Source organism: Aplysia californica, unplaced genomic scaffold (assembly GCF_000002075.1).
Source record: "Aplysia californica isolate F4 #8 unplaced genomic scaffold, AplCal3.0 scaffold00464, whole genome shotgun sequence".
In the NCBI taxonomy this organism is placed as follows: domain Eukaryota; kingdom Metazoa; phylum Mollusca; class Gastropoda; order Aplysiida; family Aplysiidae; genus Aplysia; species Aplysia californica.
Genome location: NW_004797734.1, coordinates 569,869 through 572,615, shown reverse-complemented (window position 1 = coordinate 572,615; position 2,747 = coordinate 569,869). Strand labels below are relative to the sequence as shown.

General features: G+C 41.2%; 1 protein-coding gene across 1 annotated transcript in view; it reads right to left on the bottom strand.

The window, feature by feature from the left end:
- Positions 1-2,616, bottom strand: part of LOC101850273 (NACHT and WD repeat domain-containing protein 2) — a gene marked incomplete in the record, with an annotated part of 40,874 nt that extends 38,258 nt beyond the window's left edge. Inside the window, 1 exon segment of the mRNA XM_013086412.2 lies at positions 2,297-2,616.
- Between the last annotated feature and the right edge of the window lie 131 nt (positions 2,617-2,747).

Here is a 2,747-nt window from a genome sequence, read left to right as displayed (position 1 = left end):
GAGAGAGAGAGAGAGAGAGAGAGAGAGAGAGAGAGAGAGAGAGAGAGAGAGAGAGAGAGAGAGAGATGGACACAAAATAGCGAGACGTCTTTCAACTTTCAATGCGGCAAAGGACCCGGGAATAGCGCCGGACAGACCTAATCTGGCTTAATCTGCTTTGAAATCCGTTTGCACTGGCGTGTATTGTTTGTCAGCTATATCGGAGCCGGCCAGTGTTGACGGGACTGAGGTTTACCTCCGGCTGAGCCCACAACAAACGTGGCAAGGTGCTAAATCTGTACACAGCTATGATTAGATCTACTTCAAAGAAAAAAAAAGAATAAAAATAGAAAGAAAGAATTAGAAGATTGAGGGAAAAAAGAGAGAAAGCAAATGGGGATATGAGCTAGCCACAGAGACAGAGATAGAGACAGAGACAGAGATAGAGATAGAGTCAGAGAAAGGGACAGAGTCAGAGACAGAGATAGAGACAGGGACAGAGACAAAGATAGAGACAGAGACAGAGACAGAGACAGAGACAGAGACAGAGATAGAGACAGAGATAGAGACAGAGACAGAGAAAGGGACAGAAACAGAGATAGAGACAGAGGCAGAGAAAGAGACAGAGACAGAGACAGAGATAGAGACAGATACAGAGACAGACTCAGAGACACAGACAAAGACAGGGACAGACAGAGACAGAAACAGACACAGAGACAGGGAGAGTGACAGATACAGAGACACAGACACAGAAAGGGACAGAGATAGAGAAACAGGCACAGAGACAGACAGAGACAGACAGAGACAGATACAGACACAGACACAGAAACAGACACAGACACAGACACAGACACAGAACGGACACCACAATCGCGAGTCAGCCTTAGCTCAGCGAAGACGTGCTGTTTGAGGACATTCCAAACGTTGTTACTTACAAAGATTTTTCAAATGTTTACTTTAGCTGAAACTTAGATTAGGCAACTAACAACATGCACGCAATGAAATATGTAAATTCGTGCTTCCAAATTGCGCACAAATTGTTGCTGCTGTTGCTATTGTTGTTGTTGTTGTTGTTGTTGTTGTTATTGTTGGGTGCAGTTGTTGTTATTGTTTTGTTGTTGTTGTTGATGTTGTTATTTTTGTTGTTGTTGTTATTGTTGTTGTTGTTGTTGTTGTTGGGTGCTCTTGTTGTAGTCACTGTTGTTGTAGTTGTTGTTGTTGTTGTTGTTGTTGTTGTTGTTGTTGTTGATGATGATGATGTTGCAGGTGTTCTTTCTGGGGTAGTTGGTGTTTGTTCTTGTTGTGGTAACTGTTGTTGTTGAGTTTTTGTTGTTGTTGTTGTTGTTGTTGTTGTTGTTGTTGTTGTTGTTGTTGCTGTTTTTAGATTTCCAATGTCTATACGACAGCCAGTCAGAGAGACAGACAGATAGATAGACAGACAGGCAGGCCAATCGATAGATAGATAGATAGATAGATAGATAGATAGATAGATAGATAGATAGATAGATAAAAGCCATGTCTGTAGTTGAGGCAAACAGCCGACATACAGACTGTGACCTCAATATTGTGCGGCAAATAAGTCCCCAAATATATGTAATCTTTTTATCCTATAACAAATAAGTCCCCAAATATATGTAATCTTTTTGTCCTATAGCAAATAAGTCCCCAAATATATGTAATCTTTTTGTCCTATAGCAAATAAGTCTCAAAATAAGTATAATCTCACTATTCCATTTTCAAAAAATCGACGAACAGACTAAAACCTCTCTACAACATTGTGAATAAACAACATTAAGAGAAAACGTGTCTTTTGTATGGTAAATACGTCCACAGACAGACTATAACTTGTGTATTGTATGGTAAATACGTCAATAAATAGACCATTACTTGCTAATATACCTGAGTTTTGTAAATGAGTCCTCAAAGAGAGAGAATAACCCCTCTATTATTCGGTAAATACGTCCGCAAATATACAATAACTGACTTTTCTCTTGTATGGTAAATATGTCCAAAAATATTCTATAGCTTGTCTATACGACTGGGTTTTATTAATACGTCCACAATATAGACTACATGTAAAGCCACTGACAGTTCTCTATTACACTGAGTTTTGTAAATAAAGACGGTAGCAACGCGTGTTTCCAGACTGAAACTTGACCGTCACACACACACACACACACGCACACACACACGCACACACAAACACACACACATACACACTCACACACACACTTACCAAATAGCAACATACACACACACAAACACACACACACACACACACACACACACACACACACACACACACGCACACACTTACCAAATAGCAACATAATATAGTCCACAGAAAGTTCATAGATAGTCCAAAGATAGTTCATAGATAGTCCACAGGTAATTTCAGATAGTCCACAGATAGTTCACAGATACTCCACAGATAGTCCGTATTTGAAAGTTTCCAAACATTGGATGAGATAGTTGTAGTTGTTGTAGCAAGCGTCGGGCGAGCGAGCAGCTAGACACTTGAGAAAAGTTGCAGAGAAAAGTTTCGCTACGACCTGCCCCCTGGCTGGGACTGCAGTCAGTTGTATGATTAAACACCCAATAGATCTGCGATCGATTTCCGGGCTAATCCCGCCATTGTTGGGGTCCGACCTTCCCTTATCAACATAGTGGTGTACCCCTGCTGGTACACTTGGCACACTGTCCACTGCTTGTTGGGGGAGGGGGGGTTAGAGGGAAGGAGAGGGGAGGGGAGGAGAGAGAGAGAGAGA